This window comes from Cervus canadensis, chromosome 29, assembly GCF_019320065.1.
Source record: "Cervus canadensis isolate Bull #8, Minnesota chromosome 29, ASM1932006v1, whole genome shotgun sequence".
In the NCBI taxonomy this organism is placed as follows: domain Eukaryota; kingdom Metazoa; phylum Chordata; class Mammalia; order Artiodactyla; family Cervidae; genus Cervus; species Cervus canadensis.
This window is the reverse complement of record NC_057414.1, coordinates 34,629,871-34,650,383: the sequence shown is the minus strand read 5'-3', so window position 1 is coordinate 34,650,383 and position 20,513 is coordinate 34,629,871. Positions and strand designations below refer to the sequence as shown.

Below are 20,513 nucleotides of genomic sequence, written 5' to 3'. Positions count from 1 at the left end.
GTTCTACAGCAAAGTGAATCAGCCACACGTGTACACATGTGCCTCTCTTTTTGGATTTCCTTCCCATTTACGTCACCACAGACCACTGAGTCGAGGTCCCTGTGCTACACAGCAGGTTCTCTTAGTTGTCTGATTTATATGTAGTATCAACAGTGTATCTGTGTCAATCCCGTCTGCCAGTTTCTCTCAGACCCCTCTTCCCTCTTGGTGTCCACATGTCTACATCTGTGCAGACACAACTGCCTTTGACACCAGTCCACATCCTTCATCTGATTCTTGGACCTGTGTCTTGGAATTCAGAATTTCTCAAATTTTATTCATTACAATTTTTTAAAAAAATTTAAATCATGAAAGTATGATAACATATTTACAGGGGACTTGGAAAATACAGAACAAACTTACATATAATTTCACTTATATTACAATTTTTTTTTACAATTATTTTTAAGTAGATAAATTAACATTTTTAGTTGGAGTTTCAATATCAAACTCTCAAAAATTAATAGAATGAATAGACAGAAAAGTAGAAGGATATAGTATACCTGAAAAGCATTCTGAACCAATTTAACATAATTAAGATTTATACAATTTTCACACAATAGCTGGATACAAATTCTATTCATGTTCCCATAGACTACAAACCAGGAGACATTGGAATATATTCAGGGACATCAAACAAGGTGCAAAAACTTCATGGTCTAAAAGTATTGAAATCATACAGAGTCTGTTCTCTTGTCATTGTGTAATAATGTTGGAAATCAGTATCAAAATATATCTGAAAATAACCCACATATTTTCAGGTGCAATGTGACATTTACCAAAAGAGAGCTTTGACTTAGCCATTGAAAACCTCAGTGAAGTTAGAAGACTGGAAAAGCACAGAGGGTGATTGCAAAGAAGAAAGCAATTAAGTGAGATGAATTTCTCAAATTTTAGTAAGGAAATTCAATGTTTATACCAAAATTTGGTTTGATTTGGTATTGAGACATAAATGAAATATAACAGTCTATTAGTTTCAGGTGTATAACATAATGATTTAATATATGTATATATTGCAAAATCATCACCACAATAACGCTAGCTAACATCCATCATCAGAGTTGTATTTTTTCTTATGATGAGAACTTTTAAGATCTTAATTTTCAAATATACTATACAGTACTGTTAGCTGTAGTTACCATGGTGCCCGTTACATCACCAGTGTACATTACATCATCAGGACATATTTATTTTACAACTGGAAGGACATTGGACCACCTTTACTCATTTCTCCATTGCCCCTGGCAACCAGCAATCTGTTCTCTGTATCCATGAGAAAACAGTCATCTAAAATATTCTTAGAGAGCTAAAGGAAAGCCTGGGAAAAGAGCTAAGGAGAGTCAGGAAGCAACATATGAGCACAATGAGAATAGAGACAGAAATTATGTAAAGGAACCAAAGAGGAATTCTGAATCTGAAAAGTACAATAAGGTTTCCCCCACTCCCTGAAAGCAGAGCATTTCTGTGAAACTTTTTCATAAGCCAAAGTGACATAAAGTGAAGAAACAATTACCTTAGGTTACATATTGCTAATGGATACACACAATAAATCAGGATAAAGCACAGATGCTCACATACACAGTTCAAAACTATGGTGGCTTAATGCTGAGATGCTGAGTGTAGTTCCTGGAGAAGTACTGTCTCTATAATAGCTCACTGCAAAACAAATGCTGAAGGCTATTTTCACTTTTTTTCTGTAAAAGTGAATATTCTCTTCTGATTTCTTTTGGTTAGTAATAACAGTTACTAATATTGGTCTTTTGTAAAAGTGAAATGACATAAAGCTAACTTTCAAAAAGTGTGAGATACCTGTAACTAAATTGAAAAATTAGCTAGAGGGGTTCAACAGCAAATTTGAACAGGAAAAAAAGAATCAATGAACCCAAAGATAGGACATTGGCAATTATTAAGCCTGATGAGCAGAAAGTAAAAAAGAATAAAGAAAAGTGAACAGAGTTTAAGAAACTTATAGAACCTCATCAAGTAGACCAAAATATGCATTATGGAAGTCCTGGAAGTAGAAGAGAAAAAGGATCAGAGAGCTTATTTGAATAATAGCTGAAAACTCCTCATATTTAAGGAAAGACATGAATCTGAATTCAAAAAACTCAATGAGTTCCAAGTAGGATAGAACGAAAAAGACCCACGCTGAGACACATTATAATTAATCTGTTGAAAGACAAAGAGAAAAATCTTGAATCAGCAAGAGGAAAGTTACTCATTGTATATTAAAGAATACCCAGTAAGATTATCAGCCAAATTTCTTATTGGAAAACTTGGAGGCCAGAAGTCAATGGGATGATATATTTAAAGTACTGAGAGGAAAAAAAAAAAAGCTATCAGGTGAGAATTCTATATTCAGCAACACTGTCCTTCAAAAATAAGGGAGATAGTAAGGCATTCTCAGATAAGCAAAAACAAGGAATTCATTACCACTGGTTGTGCCCTACATGTGATGTTGCAGGGATTCCTTCAGGCTGAAGTGCAAGGATGTTATAAAGCTACTCACAGCCCCAGGAAGATAAGGGAAATACATGGAGAAAGTCTATGTTAACTAGTATACAAGATATAAAGATGTAATTTTTGGCATCGATAGCATAAAGTTGGGGGCAAATAGAATTGTAAAGGAGTAGAGTTTTTTGTATGTCACTGAAGTTAAGTTGGTATCAATTCAAAATAGATTGTTATAACTTTAGAATGGTGATATAAATCCCCATGGTGGCCATGAACAAAACACATGTAGAATATACACAAAAGGGAATGGGAAGGAAATCAAAACATGTCACTACCAAAAAAAAAAAAAAATCAACTAAATACAAAGGAAGGCAGTAATAGAGGGACCAAAAAAAGGCTATAATACATACAGAAAACAAACAGCAAAACGGCATAAGTAAATCTTTCCCTGTTAATAATTACTTTAAATGTAAATAGCTTAAATTTCCCAATCAAAAGGCATACACTGGCCTGGCAGAATGGATAAAAAGAAAAAAGCATGATCTACTTGTATGCTGCCTATAAGAAATTAAGATCTAAGGACACAGATTGAATGTGAAAGATGGAAAAAGATATTCTATACAAATAGTAACAAAATGATAACTGAGGTGGCTATACAAATACCAGATAAAATATACTTTAAGTCAAAAACTACTGTAAGAGATAAAGAAGGACATTATATATTGATAAATGGGTCAATTCACCAGGAAAATGTAACAAATATAAACATATATGCAACAGGAATCAGAGTCCAAATACATGAAGCAAATATTGAAAGAACTGAAGGAAGAAAAAGCAACTCTGTAATAATAGTAGAAGACTCAATACCCTACTTTAAGTAACCAGACAGAAGACCAATAACGAAATGGAAGACTTGAACAAACCTAGAAACCAGTTGGACCTAACAGACACATACAGAGCACTCCACCCAACAACAGCACGATACACATTTCTCTCAATTGCACAAGGAACAATGTCCAGGACAGGCCCCCAAACAAGTCTTAATAGAGTTTTAAAAAGACTGAAATCATACGAAGTATCTTTTCCAACCACAGTGGAATGAAATTAGAAATCAATAGCAGAAGGAAAACTCAAAAATCCACAAATATGTGGAAATTAAACAGCATACTTTTCAACAACCAATGAGTCAAAAAAGAAATCACAAGGGAAATTGGGAAAATACCTTGAGACAAGTGAAAATGAAAACACGACATACCAGAACTTATGGGATGCAGTGAAAGCAGTGTTAAGAGGGAAATTTATAGTTGTAAATGCTATGGAAAGGTCTCTAATGAACAACCTAACTTTATACTCTAAGTGTCTAGAAAAAATGATACTGGCTGACAGTTTATGTTCCAAGGCCTCAGAGACCATGCTTCCTGGATGGTATGACCCACACTGACTTCAGATGTTCCCTCGGTGTTTCAACATCTGTAGCTCCAAACTTTCTCCAGCCCACACGTCCATATTTTGCAAGATATTTTAACATGAGTGTTATGTTCAGCACATCCCAAAATGAACTCTCCACCTTCTCCAGGAAACTTGGCTTTGCCTCTATGGTTCAAATCCTAAGTCTTCTCTGGTTCCTTTCTCTCTCTGGCCACCCCCTACCCCACTCACGTTGGAGACAGTGTCTCCACTGCTTTACTCCATCTGTCTCCTTGTAAAGCCAGAGTTTTCACAAAATAGAGTTAACTGGATTCATCCTGAGTACAAAAAGGAGCAAGCACCATCGTGTCCCCTTCTCTGATTTTATCTCCTTAATTTCAAACTGTTGTTGAGCACCTCCTATAGGTCAAACCAAGATAAAATCACTTTACTGTCCTCAAGGAGATGTCAGTTTCTTTGGGGTGAAGTCAAGTTAGAGAAACAAAAAGCCAAGTGATGAGACTGACATGTGTAAGATGCTGCAGGGACACAGAGGAGAAAATGTCAGTCAAGACTGGTGAGCAGAGGTCTTACGATAGGTGATATTTGAGCTGAGTCCTGGAGGATTCATTGGAGCAAAGTGGATCAGAGGGGTGGCATATTGATGGAAAGGATAGAGAATGCACGGGCTTGGCACTGTTTAAAGGAACTCTGCCTAATTCTGTATGACTCCCACTTTTATAACAGCCGCAACACGTTATTACTACAACAGCCCTGTGAGGCAGGGAGCACTGTTATCCCCATTTTACAGATGAAGGATTTGAGGAGAAAAGAGATTAAGTGACAAGCCTATGGCTTCTCTGAGCTTCTCAGCTCAGAGAAGCTGAGTTTTCAATCTAGGAGGAGGGGATGGATATTCACTTTGAAGCCCAATGCTCTGAGCAGAAAAGACAAATCTCTTGACACTTAAATCAAAGAGCTCTGCTGAAACATTGCATTTCCTCTTGTGACCCAAAACAAACTCAGACCTGAAGCTACATTTTTACCACCTCCCCTACCCCCATGCTTAACAAGACACAGTATCTTGTTTCTAAGGGGGAAAGACATGCTTATAAACAGGACTGCAAAGGCATCTTAAGACAACAAATCACTCATAAAAAAGGGAACATTCTGATGAGTAAAGCGTAAATGAATCAGAAACATATGGATTCAATCTACTTTAAAAGGCCCAGTGGAGTTCTGAGCGAAGGGTAAAACCCTTGGAGGAGGTTATACTGGGGGATTTTTCCAAACCCAGGGCTATTAGTTCTGGCCAGGCCCAGAGATAGGCTGGTAGCTGGATCTCTGAGGAAACCAGCAGAAAGAGAGCTTGAGAAAGGTAGGAGGGTCACTTTATCTCAAATCTTCAAGTCCAGACTTGGAAATTTTCAAAGCCACATGCCTCCTAGAAACACCTTTCCTGAACATCTCATTCTGGCCCTGGGCTGGGACACTGAGTCCAGCCAGCCAATGATTTCTCTTTAGAAACTCCAGCTTGTCCAACTTCAGGAGGGTGTAGAGGCTGGACCAAAACCCTTCATCTTTCACAAAGGTTTTCTCCCTTTTACTGTGAACCTTGTCCAGGCCATGGCCTTGAAAGAGGAAGTAAGGGCCATGGTTCCCTTTGGCAGCATCAGATAAGAAATGAATATGCACAGAAATACTGAACGCGTTCCACTAAACAGGAAACAACATAAGCAAAAGAAGCATGCAGATTCATCAGTCTGCATGGGTTACATCAGCCATGAAAATAAACATAGGACTAAAGAGTCCAGGCTGGCTTAATAGAAACCAGGCAATGAGCAGGTGTGTGTCCCTCGGCATAATCATCTTGGGGGCGCCCTGTGCCTTTCCTGGGGTCCCAAGTGGGATGGAAGTTCAACCACAGGGAGCATGGTGGGCTCAGGGTCGCCCGGGATTTGCTCTGTTTCTTTACCCTCTGGGTGCCTGCTTCCAGATGAGAACCCAGCCTGCTCTGTTGCTGATTTTTTTCATTCTCACAGTGGCGTTGCTATGGTAACAGGCCTTTCTCATCCACGGCTGATCGAATCAAGTTTTGGGGGGAGTACTAAGAAGAATGAGCAAGTGGAACAGTATTCTCCCCAAATGCTGCCTGAAATTGACATCGTCTGTTTTCACAGCCCAGCCTCCCCCTCCCACGGCCACACACCCAGGCAGCCACACTCCCTGACTGCTGACCGCTCACCACTGGACTGGCTGCAGTCAGGGGCTGTGCTGAGAAGAAAGGCACCCTAGGGCCCCCGCATCCGTGTCATCAGCTTTCATACTCAGATGGGCCTCATCGAGGCTCTGGGTCACTCCCTGCCAGTGCCATCGAGCTAACACAGGATGCTCTGGGTGAGGCTGGTGGGGGAGCTGGGTCTCAAGGGAATTTTCTATGCCTCTGGAAGTCCCCATTGTCACCCCCTCCCCAAGACAGGCTTTCTTTTCTCTTGTTGATGCCTGAGGTCTGTCATCTTAGAGATTTATTTCTTTAGTGGAAGACTGATTCTTAAGACCACTGATGAGACCTTGTATGTGCATCTTAACATCAAAAGATGGAGGACGGGAGGGAAGCTGTGGTAACAGGCTGGAGCTGGGGGAGGCAGGGGTAGCAGGAGTGAGGTTGAGAACCTTGGAGACACCCTGCACTTGCTTCCCTGCCCCCACCCCTGGCTGTTGTAGGAGGAAAACAGGGCGCTCCAGAGCGCTGAGAGCCCCCCTGCCCCTCTCCACAATGCCCGTCCCCAGTCAAGGTGTATTTGCTGTGAGGCCGCTGAGTGCCAGGCACGGCTCTAGACCCTGGGAAAGCAGGAGCTGCAGGGACCCTATGCTGCTCAGAGGATCCGGGAGCAGCTGGAGCCTGGGAACTGAAAGGGACCACCGCTGTCCCTGTCACCCCTCCCTAGGCCCTTCCAGCTCCAGATCCTTCTTCAGCTGGTCCTGCCTTGGCAGGGAGAACCTGAGCTGTCTGAGGAGTTTCTTTAGACGCAGTGATGAGCTTCACGGAGTACAGAGCCTGAAGGGATGGCCTGGGGTGACCACAGCCAAGAAGGGAATGCATAGGCGAATGTATGCCCCCCGGCGATGTTACACCCTGCACAGGTGCAGGGCCTAGGCTGGATCTGACCCCGCCTCCCAGAGGACAGAGGCTGCTGGAATCCTGTTACTCATCCCAGGTATCCCGAGTCTCCGAATCCACAGGACTGAGCGGATGCCTCTGGACCTGGAGCGCTGTTGGCCGACGTTCTCAGTCACCTGTGGATGGACAGAAAGGTGAAGAGAGGGAGAGAGAGCTGGGGTGGGGGTGCAACAGAAGGGATGGAATTGGTGGTGGGCTTCTTGCCCAGCTTACCCATCTGTTTCTCCACTGAAAGTGAAAGTGAAGTCGCTCAGTCGTGTCTGACTCTTCGTGACCCCATGGACTGTAGCCCACCAGACTCCTCCATCCATGGGATTTCCCAGGCAAGAATACTGGAGTGGGTTGCCATTTCCTTCTCCAGGAGGTCTTCCCGACCCAGGGATTAAACCCGCGTCTCCCGCATTGTAGGCAGATGCTTTACTCTCTGAGCCACCAGGGAAGTCGTTTCTCCATTACTGCCCTGTAAATAAATTTTTCAGAACCATTTTTCTAGATTCCATATATATGCATTAGAATACAATATTTATCTTTCTCTTTCTGACTTACTTCACTCTGTATAATAGGTTCTAGTTTCATCCACCTCATCAGAACTGACTCAAATGCATTCATTTTTATGGCTGAGTAATATTCCATTCTGTATAGGTACCACAACTTCTTTATCCATTCATCTGTCGATGGACATTTAGGTTGCTTCCATGTTCTAGCTATTGTAAATAGTGCTGCAATGAAGAATGGGATACATGTGTCTTTTTCAGTTTTGGTTTCCTCAGGGTATATGCCTAGGAGTGCAGGGTCATATGGTGGTTTTATTCTTAGTTTTTTTAGGAGTCTCCATACCGTCTTCCATAGTGTCTGCATCAACTTACATTCCCACCAACAGTGCAAGAGCATTCCCTTTTCTCCACACCCTCTCCAGCATTTATTGTTTGTAGACTTTTTGATGAGGGCCATTCTAACTGGTGTGAGGTGATATTTCACTGCAGTTTTGATTTGCATTTCTCTAATAATGAGTGATGTTGAGCATCTTTTCATGCGTTTGTTAGCCATCTGTATGTCTTCTTTGGAGAAATGTCTGTTTAGGTGGCAGGTGGGTTTTTTACCACTGAGCTGTCTGGGCTTCCTCTAGAGTCAAGGAGCCCAAAGCTAAGACCATGGGCATCTGTCTGACAGTGTGGTGCCACCTGGATTCCATCCATTCCACCAATACCTGCCATGTGCCTCAAAACAGTAGCAAATCAGCCAAACACTGTTCTAAACGCAGCAGCCTCATAACGCAGGTGCTCTCACTGCGTCCATTTAACAGGTGAGCACACTGAGGCCCAGAGAGGGCAGTTATCTCTCCTGAGTCCCAGGGCTGAGCAACAGAGCAGGGATATGAACCCACACTGTCGGGCTGAAGGCTGCACCCCCTGGACCATCAAGCTAGTCTGGCCACTTGGACAAAGCTCCATGCTGGGTTACACGAGGGAATACAAATAAATAAGTGGTGTGGTCATGGCCCTTGAGGGCTTGACCGTTGCCCAGACTGAAGCAGTCTTCCCAGACTGGCCTGACGGGCCCACTGCCCAGGCTGGATTCCCCACACTCTGTGAGTACGGCTTCGGGCCTCTGCACTTCAGGGACACCATCAAACCCCCACAGCAACTGAAATCCCACCTCAGCAGCCTCCACCTATTCTTCCAGACAGGCTGCCTCCCCTGCCCAGAGCACGATTCTGGAGTAACAGAAAGGACTCGGCGGTCCTTGCCAAGCTTCATGACAAAGATGCTGTGTGAAGCCGGAGGACGCGGCTGAGTCGGGCCTGCTGCCTGGGCTCCGGCCTCAGTCAGCGGTGAACCAGGTCAGGGCGCCGGGTGACAGGACGCGCCGCATCGGCCGAGCCCGCCAGGCCCCGCTCAGCCAGCTAGGTCACCCTCAGCCATCCACTCACAAATGGGCCACTTGGCACTTCAGACACCCTGACTACACTCACCTGCTGGACTGGAGGATGGGGTCTGGCGTTTGGTCCAGACTCTGTGCCCCTGGGACTCCAGAGACCATGAAGTATGTCGTAAGTTAGCAAAAGTCAAAGACAGGGTTTCATCAAGGGCTTGAGGATTAAGGCTGCAATCAAGATTGCGTCAAACAGGGCTCAAAGGAGCCTGATGCCAGGGTGACAGACATAAAAGAGGGTCCCTGGGCACAGGATTCCTTTTGGAGCTCTGAGCTCGCTCATGGGGCTGTTAGAAGCTGATGCAGGATGCTGAAGCAAGAGCCCCGTCTCCTTCCTGGGGGACCATTAAAAACCAACTGCACTTGGAGACGGGGTGGGTGGGGGTGGATATGTGCAGAGGTTCTGTCTGCCTTGCTCTTCATTTGTGGCTCTGGGGTCACTGAGTCTCTTTCCAAAGAGCCAGTGTCTCTCCTTTCCCATGGTGGGCGGGCAGCCACATCACTGGGGTGCCAGGGGCCCTAGGGGCAGCTTGTCACAGCACCTTGACCAAGGAAATGCTGCCTGGAAAAAATGCAGTGGTTGAACCAATGCAGGCACAATGTCCATGAGCAGGAGGAACGTGATAAACCAAGGGAGACAGGAAGGATGCCCCCTTCCCTTCCTGTAGCCTGACTTGGTTTTGAAAACCTCCAAGGGGGCTCACGTCTCTTCCAGGAAGGAAAGCAGGCTTCACCAAGGCAAGGCTGCCCTGGCATGACGCCTTTACCCCTGGCACCCAGAGCTGAAACGGCCTCCAGCATCGGGCTCCAGGGTCAAGCTCACTAATGCCATTACCCACCCCCTGCCCCCACCCCTGCCCTTCCCTTCAGTGCCCACCTGTGCCTCACAGGAAAGGCTTAGAACTTGGGCAGGTGGCTGCTTACGTTCTGGCAGGTTCCAGGTGGTGGCAGCCACGTGTGGGATCCAGCCCCGCATGCAGCCCTGGGGACAGGCACTTACTACAAGCCATGCGGAAAATTGAAGGCCGTATTCTGCCCACAGTGATACACACCCCCTGCTTCCCTCCTCCATCACCCCATCAAACCACCGTCACCTCCTCTTCACACCACTCCAACCTCTCCCTGTTCCCTCTTTCTCCCCTCCCTGTCTCTCCCCTAGCTCACAATCCAGAAACCGCATCTACAAACTGCCCTGGACATTCCTCTCAGACACAAGTTCCAAAGTCAGCCAAACAAGAAGAAGAAAAATGGTGGAAGAACAGTGTATTGATTTGGGGTCACCAACTGATATCCTTTGGCCCCTGCCTGATTTTGGAAGGATCCCAAATAAATGCTCATGGGCTGGACCTCATGGGGACAGAAAGGCTGCTGGGGCTATGCCCATCATACAGCTATCCCTGGCAATGATGACAACTCCAAGGCATCCCAGTGCCATCTGTTGTTGAACCGAACGAGCTGCCTTGACCAGCAAAGCGGACAGATTCGGTTTTTATTTTTCCTCTCTGGAGAAAAAAGGGAAAGGAATTCTGGCCATGGTGACATCTAGACTCTGCAAACGTCAGGCCCGGGTCTATCTATGCATGGAAGTCACTCCTCAGGCCTCGCTTCATCACACCCACCTCTGGAGATAACACCATAATAAAGCATTAGCAACTGGCTCTGCTCTTCTGACTGATACGGGACAACTTTCTTTTTAAGACTTTTGTGCTCTGCTGGTGCCAAATCATTAGCGACTCTGCCTGTGAGGCGGGCTGAGGCGGCTGTCTCTGGAGAGGCTCCATCAATCCGTGCCCCTGGTGGGCAGCAGCTGTCCGAGGCTCGGTTGCAGGGGCGGGGGGGCAACACTTCACTCACCCGGGCCCAGCAGGGAACTTGGCCTTGGCTCTGGGGCGCAGGTGCACCCTGCAGGGAGGTGCCTGACAGCACCATGGGGAGGGGGAGGCAACTGGGGGGGATGCCGCCCTGGAAGCCCAAGGGGCATCTGCTCCCGGCTCTTAGGAGGGATGAGGGATGGCAGAGGCGCATCTTCAGAGGGAGAGAACAGCGTTGGGCCTGAAATATTCTGAAATCTTTGGGGGAAAGGGCTGGAAAGGAATGTTCAGGACAGCCGTGTCCTGTTCTCTTCCCTTTCAAGTCTTTCATGTTGCTGGAAGCACTTCAGATGGTGAAAACGGAAGGAACAGTAAGCTTGTGGATGGGTGTGGGGAAGGGTAGGGAGGCAGAATTAGGGGTTGGGGAGACAACAAGTCTGAACATCAGGAGGAAGGAGAGGACACAGAAGAGAGAGAGAAAGCCCAGGCAAAGGGGAGTCAGGAGGCAGAAAATAAAGAACGGGATGTTCTGAGGGGTGAGAGCTTGAAAACACAGATAAATTAAGAAGGTAAATTATACCACAACATAAAATAAAAGTTACAAACTTCCCTGGTGGTCTAGTGGCTAAGACTGCACGCTCCCAATGCAGGATGCCCAGGTTCAATCCCTGGTTGGGGAATTGTTGCAACTAAAGATCAAAAGCCCAACTAAGACTCGGTACAGCCAAATAAATAAATATTTTTTAAAAATTAAAAAAAATAAATTTAAAAAAAAGGATGAATGAAGAAGAGAGGGACTGCTTTCCTTCTTTTTGAAGACTGAGTAACGTTCCCCTGTGTGCACATTTCACATTTTCTTTATCCACCTGTCTGTAGCTGGACATCGGGTGCCATTTGCAACAACTTGGGTGAACTCGGAGGACACTGTGCTCAGTGAAATGAGCCAGACTGCTGCTGCTGCTGTTGTTGAGTCGCTCAGTCGTGTCCACCTCTTTGCGACCCTGTGGACTGTAGCCCACTAGGCTCCTCTGTCCATGGAATTCTCCAGGCAAGAGTCCTGGTGAGCTGCCATCCCCTACTCCAGGGGGATTCTTCCAACCCAGGGATTGAACCCCAGTCTCCTGCTTGGCAGGCAGATTTCTTACCACTGAGCTGCCTGGGAAGTTCAATAAGCCAGACACCAGAGGGGAAATACTGTACAATGCCCCTTGTATGAGGAATCTCAAATAGTCACATAAGCAGAAAGTAGAACAGTGGTTACTGGAGAAGGAGGAGGGGGAAGTGGGGAGCTGCTGATCAGTGGGTATAAAGTTTCAGTTGTGCAGTCGCTCAGTCGTGTCTGCCTCTTTGCCACCCCCTGGACTGCATGTAGCACGCCAGGATCCTCTGTCCATGGGATTTCCCAGGCAAGAATTATTGGAATGGGTTGCCACGCCCTCCTCCAGGGAAAGTTTCAGTTATGCAAGATGAATTAGTTCTAGAGATCTGCTGTGCCATGTAGGGCTTGCTTATGGTCAACAAAACTGTGTTGTACACTTAAAACTTTGTTCAGGGAGTAGGTCTCATGTTAACTTGTCAGTACGCACACAATCATCAAACAGAGGGAGGCAATGACGGTGTGTCCCAGACAGTGGGCCGAGATGATGGTATGTCAGTTACTCTGAAATCGGGGTGATGGTATCACGGGTGCAGGCTTGTGTCCAAACTCATGAAACTGCATTCATTAAACACATGCAGTTTACCGTATATCAACTACACTTCAATCAAGCTGTTAAAGAGAAGAAGGAAGGGACTGTGATTAGGGAAGGGCTGGGTCTTTGGAGAGAAAGGTTAAAAAATGTCAGCTCTTCCTAAAACTCAGACACATTCCCGGATGAATATTTTCCGTATCCATGAACTTTGCCCCCCTTCTTCGGTCTCAGTTGCCAGAGAGTTTAAAAGTCAAACTTTTTGTTGTTGTTCAGTCGCCCAGTTGTGTCCAGCTCTTTGAAACCCCAAGGACTGTAGCCCATCAGGCTTCCCTGTCCTTCACTATTTCCTGGAGTTTGCTCAGATTTATGTCCATTGAGTCAGTGATGCTATCTAACCATCTTGCCCTCTTTTGCCCCCTTCTCCTCCTGCCCTCCGTATTTCCCAGTATTGGGATCTTTTCCAATGAGTCAGCTCTTTGCATCAGGTAGTCAAAGTACTGGAGCTTTAGCTTCAGCATCAGTACTTCCAAAGAATATTTGGGGTTGATTTCCTTTAGGATGGACTGGTTTGAGCTCCTTGCTGTCCAAGGAACTCATAAGAGTTTAAAAGTCAAACTTACTGCCTAAGTTTTGTGATCTGTTCAGATTAGGTGAGTGAAAATATCTCCATCTGTTTCTCTGAGAAAGTCCCGGTTGTTCGATGCTCAGATTGTCTCTAACCACACGGCTCCCCAGCTTCAGCCAGTGTTAGCCCTTCAGGAGGAGGGGAACCTCAAAACTTGAATAAAGGGCAAAGGATACCCTCAAAGACCCAGGAGGAAACATTCTCCTGATCCTTCTCATCTCTGGAAGGGAAAAAGGTGTGTTCCACAGCAATCAGATACAGCTTGGTAGGAAACAGGCTCCAGAGACGAGGATGCCCTGGGACAGGCAGGTCCCGACAGGGCAGCCATCCAGACACAGTAACCAGAGCAACCAGTCAGCCAGTTAGGGGTTTTGCAGTTGTATTATTGCTTTGGTTTATTTTTATTTACCTGATAGTTTAGTTGGTACCATGAGAGCTGGTAGGGATTTCCTAACGTCCCAAAGGCTATGCAGTGAGAAGTCGGTTGCTCTCTTCCAGCTACGGCCCCCTTCCCTTCCTCCCCCAGGCAAATGCTGACAACAGATCCCCTGAAAGGAGATTGTGGGGTTCTCTAACAGGCTTGACAAGGGACCCTGGCCCATTCCAGAGATGGAATTCGAAAGACTCCTCCATGGGAGTGACACTAGAGCTGAGAGGCGAAGGACAAGCAGGGATTTGTGGTGAAAGAAAGAACTGCATGTGCAAAGGCCCAGTGGTGAGTGTGGTCACAGCACTTTGGAGCAGAGGGCAAGCAGGTAGGGTGGCCTGTTCTGGGAGAGTGAGGTGGGGGCGGGCAGGAGCCGTGGGCAGAGGTGGCAGGGCTCCCCAAGCCGTCTTAGAGTTGTGACCTTTATCCATGTATGCGTGTGTGCTAAGTTGCTTCAGTTGTGTCTGACTCTTTGTGACCCCATGGACTGTAGCCTGCCAGGCTCCTCGGTCCATGGAGTTCTCCAGGCAAGAATACTGGAGTGGGCTGCCATTTCCTTCCCTAGGAGATCTTCTCAACCCAGGGATCAAACCTGCACCTCCTGCCACTCCTGCATTGCAGTCGGGTTCTTTACTGCCAAGCCTCTGGGGATGCCTGACCTTTATCCACAGATTTAAGCCCTGAGAGTTTGGAGAGTATATGTGACAGATCCAGTTAATGTTTTGAAAACATAATCACAGTTGCTTCTATGCAGAGAAGAGCAAGGAGCCAGCACGGAGGAGGGCAGAGGTGGTACTGGAAGAGACTGTACAGTTAGGAGATTGCACAGGAAGCCTCGGCGGCCCTGCTCCTCGCCTGTTCAGCATCCCCTTTGCGTTCAGCCTCAGGCGTGGGGGACACTCCATGGTGGTCTCTGCCTCACACTCACAGCCTGGCTTCAAGTGCACCTTTGCCCTGCAGTGACCTCAATGCTGGGGAAGCTGTTGGGGCACCTGTAGGAATGACCCGAACTGCAGGAGAGTCTGTGCTTCCAGGAGCAGTCCTCAGCCAGTGGAGAATGGGAGATGATGGATAAACCCTCCTCCTGGGCCATCAGGTTCTACTCTCCAGGTCCCACAGCGGTGACCCCACTTATACACTTGTCTATGAACATTCCTTCTCCCCCCATCTGCCTATCCCTCCCTTCTGATTCCTGGGACTGCTCCTAAATAAGTGATCCTCACAGAAGTCCTTGTGGGCTCTGCCTTATCTGTGTATTCCAAGTAAGAAGGAGGCACCTGCAGGTGTCTAGGTAAGACAGGATGGGAGCTTGGACTAAAGTGGCAGCTGTGGGAATGGACAGATTGAAGAGCTGTTTGGGTGGTGAAATTAAGTGTCCGATGCAGCCACGTTCTCCAGCACCGCTGTCTCTTCTATTCCCTTGACATTTGGTGCGGCCCATCTAGGCTCACAGCTTGTGGTGAGTCTAGGATAGAGAAGGTGTTTCACAACGGTTCAAATGGCCACAATGTATGGAGGCAGAACTCAACAGCCATTGCAAGATGAAGCTTACAGGAGATGAAGATGGTATTTCCGGCAGTCCTTAATTCAGTTCAGTTCAGTCACTTAATCGTTTCCTACTCTTTGTGACCCCATGGACTGCAGCACGCCAGGCTTCCCTGTCCATGACCAACTCCCCGAGTTTGCTCCAACTCATGTCCATTGTGTCGGTGATGCCATCCAACCATCTCATCCTCTGTCATCCCTTTCTCCTCCTGCCATTTGTCTATCCCAGCATCAGGGTCTTTTCTATTGAGTCAGTTCTTCCCATCTTCCCATCAGGTGGCCAAAGTATTGGAGCTTCAGCTTCAGCATCAGTCCTTCCAATGAATACTCAGGACTGATTTCCTTTAGGATGGACTGGTTTGATTGTCCTTAATTGGTTGAATTTACAGTGGGGTCTTTGGGGCCTCCCCGGTGGCTCATTGGTAAAGAATCTGCCTGCCAATGCAAGAGACATGGGTTTGATCCCTGATCTGGGAAGATCCCACATGCCTCACACAACCAAGCCTGCACACCACAACTGCTGAGCCTGTGCTCTAGAGCTCGGGAACCACAGCTATTGAGGCCCCGTTCTATGACTACCGAAGCCCTTGCACCCTAGAGCTTGTGCTCTGCAAGAGAAGCCGATGCAATGAGAAGCCTGCACACCACAATGAGAGAATAGTCCCCGTTGGCCACAAGTAGAGAAAAGCCAAAGCAGCAAGGAAGACCCAGCGCAGCCCAAAATAAGTAAACAAATAAACAAAACTATAAAATGGGGCCTTTGGCAGGCATTGCTGGCTTGAGCATCTTCTTCGGACAAGATGCAGGGCCTCTGTAGCAGAGAGAGAAGCAACAGGAGGACGTGGAGGAGGGGTGACGGCTGCTCACCCAATGACGAAGAAGAAATGGAGACTCAGGGAGAGAGGTCGTCTTCCCAGGGCCCCGAGCAGTGCCTGATAGAACCAGTACGCACATCGCGGTCCAAATGGCTCCAAAGGCTGGCTTTTAACAGTGATCTCCTTTTCAACTTCCCTCTGCTCCAAAGCAGGGCAGGAGCCCTGCCAAAGTCCAGCCACAGCCATCTCTATTTATGCTGGCTCATTGGACCAGCTGATTGTCAGATTCTGTTACTCGGTAGAAGAGGCTCAAGATTTTTTTCCCATGAAGGGCTTATTTTAAATATTTTAAGGATAGAATAAGCTTACATCATAATTATAAAAATTACTTACAGAATTAACAGGTTTATATTGTTTATACTTCCAAATGTAGAGAACAGGGTATTGTCTACACATTGAATTGTGTGCATGCGAAGTCATTTCAGTTGTCTGACTCTTTGCAACCCTGTGGACTGGAACCTGCCAGGCTCCTCTGTTCATGGGATTCTCCAGGCATGAATACTGGAGTGGGTTGCCATGCCCTCCTCCAGGGGAATCATCCCAACCCAGGGATAGAACCCAGGTCTCCCGCATTGCAGGTGGATTCTTTCCTGTCTGAGCCACCAGAGAAGCCAAGAATACTGGAGTGGGTGGTTTATCCCTTCTCCAGGGGATCTTCCTGACCCAGGAATCGAACCAGGGCCTCCTGCATTGCAGGCAGTTTCTTTACCAGCTAAGCTGCTATGGGGCTTCAAAAAAGGAGAAGGATTCCAACATGGGAGATGCAAAGGGATGGTTTGTTGCCTAACAAACTGCTCTAACACTCATTGGTTCAGAAGACACCTACCTGTTGTCTCGCGCAACCTGTGAGGGGCTGAGCAGTTCTTCTGTCTGGGGTTGGCTCAGCAGTGCTGGGATATCTAGGGGAGCCTGGCTCACCCGTCTGGGATGGCTGAGATGGAGAGGATGTCTTGTCCTCCAGTTGTGGTCCAGCCTCACTCTCCTGGTGGAAAAAAGTTTCGGATCAGCTAGATAGAGGAAAAGCCCTGATGCACACACGCTTTCCCAGCCCCTCCATGTGTCGTGTTTGCTCATATTCCACTGGCCAAAACAAGCCCATGATTCAAAGGGTGGAGAGACTCGCTCCCCTCTGCTGGGCACCAGCACGTTGCAACGAGACATGCTTAGCAGGACTGGATGAGCATGTAGTTTGTTTTGTTTTCCATCAGTCAGGATCAGAGGAAGCCTTACAGAAAGCAGGGGCCTCAAGAAGTGCCCGGGGCTGGGCATTATAGCCGATCTCCCACAGGTGTTGAAAACCCACAGAGGTGAGAGAGGAAGGTCTGTGACGACCTGCCAGTGCTCCATCTGGGCTAGGGAGAGGGTTGGGAAAGAAAGCTGGAGCTAAATCAGGAAGGGAAGGAGTGATGTCTTTCAGAGCTGGGATGGCAGCCAATGGCTGACTAAGAGGATGATCTCCACTTGCAGGGCAATGCCCCTCTCAGAAAGCATGCTCCATCACATGCCGGGCGCCACAGTTCTCTTGCTCCTGGAACCTGAGGGGCAAGCAAAGGACCTGGGGTAGCCAGTCTCCAGGCTGCCAAAGCTAAGGTGGCCGGAAAAGGTGGGCTGGGGAATGAGGCATGAGTGGCAGAGGTGAGATGAAGGGCCATTGAGGTTAAATCAAAGCTGGGGAACCCAGAGCGGGGTCCCAATTGGCCATGTGGGAGCTAAGGACAAGGAAACCAGCTGGAGAGACAGGAAACAGCATTTCGTACAGGTAAAAATTGACCCAATGAGGGAAGACCAGTCCCTGGAGCAGCCTCAGGTCTCGGTGACCTTCCCATCCTCGTGTGGGTTTACAAGTAACTCTTTTTCTCTGCAGGGGTTGAATACGTCTGTCCCATATCACGTGATGGGTGGTCCTCTCCTTAAGTCCCTGTTTAGAACATCAGTTGGAATAAAATTTTGAAAAGAGGCAGGGCACCCGGGAATAGGAGAATGTGGTGGTCAGATTGCAAAGCAGGGTGAATGTTCATGACCGCAGTTGTTTTATTTTTTAAGTATAATTTGTTTATTTATTTGTTTATTTTTGGCAGTGCTGGGTCTTCGTTGCTGTGTGGGCTTTTCTCTAGTTGTGGTCTGTGGGCTTCTCATTGCAGTGGCTTCTCCTGTTACAGAGTACAGGCTTTTGAGCACGTGGGCTTCAGTAGTTGCAGCTCCCCGACTCTAGACCACAGGCTCGGCAGTTATGGCTCACGAGCTTGGCTGGTCTGTGGCATGTGGGATCAACCTGGTCCAGGGATCGAACCTGTGTCTCCTGCATTGGCCGGCAGATTCTTTACTTCTGAGGCACCAGGGGAACCCAGGACTCGGGAGCTGCTCTTTTACTACCTCCCCTAGCAACTAGACATACCATAAAGTGAAAACAGAAGCCATCATATTTTCAGAAAATTTCTGGGATTAGGTAAAGTCTTAAAAGCTTCAAGAATGTTAGTTTGTAGCTTATTATTTCTTTCAGAAAATGTGTCAGTTCTCACTCTAGGTGCCAAAGAAGCCAGAAGCCATATCTCACTCTGCCTTATTCCTTCTGGAATTTACCCCGTACATCTCAGCAGTGGCACAGGAAACCAGAAGTCACACAATAGGCCTCACCCCTCACAGCCCCACGGGGTACAAAAATCCCCATTCTATTTGAAATCCAATTATTCTGCTTTTATGTCAACTCCTCTGCTGTAAATGAGCACCAGCCCATCTGCCAGAGCACAGAATGACAGACATGATGTGGTGTGCCAACAGCTCATGCTCCTCTTTTGTGAGATCAACCCTTGTAACACTGTAGTCAGTCCACTGCCAGACTGCTAACCTTGGCTTGTTGGAAACAGACACATCAACCAGGAGACATCATTTGTCAGATACCGACCCAGCCTCTTCTGGACATGAGTTGGTCCTTACAGAGAAAGCTGCTAGGAACGGGAGCTTGAGTTGCATCTTGGGCTGAATAGGCACCTGCCCAGGTCACCATAAATACTGCTCCTTTTGAAAAAACACCACGCTGAATCCCACCACAAAGTGTGTGATGTTTGTGGGTTAACATCATGGCCCATGAATCTTCCAGGAGAATTCAGGGTGCTCGAGTCCGGCCAAATGTTACCGTCAAAGCCTTTTCTAGTCTATTTGTGGCTACAGAACTGTCTTCTCTTTTGAGAACCCAGAATGCTGACAGCAAGGGCCAGCTCCCACTTCAAAGGCAGAGTTCAAAGCAGATGCTTCTCTGGATTTGAGTGCCAGTGGGAGGGGGAGTCTGTCACAGGCTGGCCTTCATGCACATTCCACCCCATCCCTGTCTTACCTTCACTGCAAGCTCAGAAACCACCGCTGTCCCCCGACTGGTCTCCTTACACACCAGGGGGACTCTGAGGGCCTCAGACCAGACAAATCTGGAGAGTGTCCCTGATGCCACGGCTCTGCTTCCCCTCAAGCTACGTCTTGGTTTGGGCCATGACTTTCTTCCCTCAGTATAGCAGGCGCTCGGCTACAGCTGAGAGGCGACTCTGTGAAGCTTCCTGATGCCAGCGCTGCTGGAAAAGCACGTCTCCATGGCAACCACAGGGCTACTTCACCCAACAACATTCAGATGTGACCGACCACTGAGCAATTATTTTTTTCAATGTAGAGGAAGCATTAGCTCAGTCTACAGAGCCAAGGGGGTTTTGCCTTTTTTGTTTGTTTGTTTTTATGTTATATCCTTCTCCTCAGAGTTTTTGGCATAACGTTATATGTTTGGGGAGCATTTTGTATATAGACAGCTTTCTCCCTCGTGCCTCAGCACACAGAGACAGCTTTGCTACGAAAATAAGACGGCTTCTTCTAGGGAGACGTGCCATTATTCATCTCTGCTCTAGTCACTGCCTATTGCCAAAGGGTTGTTTTCATGTTCTGAATTCAGAATTCCTCTTTCCTCACAGCCGCAGCAGGGTCTGGTCCACTTGGCACTTGATGCGGTTTGTTCATGGGAAACCCAGGTGCTTGGGGTGGGTGAGGAAGTAACTGCTGTCACGGTGACCTTTCACCTACCCCCCAGACTGGACTGGTTAACTCAGGGCACCCACGTGCTCTGCACTTCTCCACTCCATCAACCTGCTGGGGATCAGCATCATTGGGAATGACATCTTCTGTCTCTCCGGGCTCCCCTAAGTGCTAACTTAATTGTCAGAAAACAATGGAGAAAAAAGATGTCATCCCTTACATCATTGGTTCTCAACATGGGGGAGAGGAGGGATTTCATCCCCTGGGAACAACTGGGCAATGCCTGGGAGTGTTTTTGGCTGCAGGAGTGGGAGGGAGGTGCCCAAGGTATCTAGTGGGTAGAGGTGGGTAGGTGCAGCAATAAACATCCTGCAATGCACAGGACCGCCCTCCCGCCAACAATAAACGATCCAACCCAAAATGTCACTAGTGCTGCAGCTGAGAAGGCCTGGAAATCCAGAAAGGTGTGGCCTCAGAGCAGTTTGGATCTCTAATATTATTAATGGGAGGACAAGCAA

The 20,513-nt window shown here is 47.3% G+C and overlaps 1 long non-coding RNA gene across 1 annotated transcript; it reads right to left on the bottom strand.

Annotated features, from left to right (window-relative positions):
- Positions 1 to 477: 477 nt before the first annotated feature.
- On the bottom strand, positions 478 to 19,489 carry LOC122431255. The gene is made up of 3 exons (XR_006266471.1): positions 19,319 to 19,489; positions 16,814 to 16,969; positions 478 to 7,197 (listed from the first exon to the last, which is right to left on the bottom strand). It is a non-coding gene; the product is annotated as an uncharacterized LOC122431255 (long non-coding RNA).
- Between the last annotated feature and the right edge of the window lie 1,024 nt (positions 19,490 to 20,513).